This window comes from Etheostoma spectabile, chromosome 18 (assembly GCF_008692095.1).
Source record: "Etheostoma spectabile isolate EspeVRDwgs_2016 chromosome 18, UIUC_Espe_1.0, whole genome shotgun sequence".
Taxonomy (NCBI): Eukaryota; Metazoa; Chordata; class Actinopteri; order Perciformes; family Percidae; genus Etheostoma; species Etheostoma spectabile.
Genome location: NC_045750.1, coordinates 23,398,348 through 23,398,601, shown reverse-complemented (window position 1 = coordinate 23,398,601; position 254 = coordinate 23,398,348). Strand labels below are relative to the sequence as shown.

Below are 254 nucleotides of genomic sequence, written 5' to 3'. Positions count from 1 at the left end.
TGTCTCCCGAGTTCCATGATGCAGAAAGCCAGTTGATTAGCAGTTGTTTCTTGTCCTAAAATGTTAGAACATTACTTTCAAAACCCCAAAGTCATGCTTAAAGGAACAGTTCATCACAAACACCATAAAAAAGTAGAATTTAATATGTGGTATTGATGATAATAATAATAATACACAGATGAGGCCAAGAAAGGCTCCTTTAAATAAAATATATTATTATTATTATTATTATTATTATTATTATTATTATTATT

At 27.6% G+C, this 254-nt stretch overlaps 1 protein-coding gene across 1 annotated transcript in view; it reads right to left on the bottom strand.

Annotated features, from left to right (window-relative positions):
- The window catches only part of LOC116706702 (cholesterol 24-hydroxylase), a 136,259-nt gene that overhangs the window by 3,067 nt on the left and 132,938 nt on the right, over positions 1–254 (bottom strand). The gene's annotated exons all lie outside the window — the stretch shown is intronic.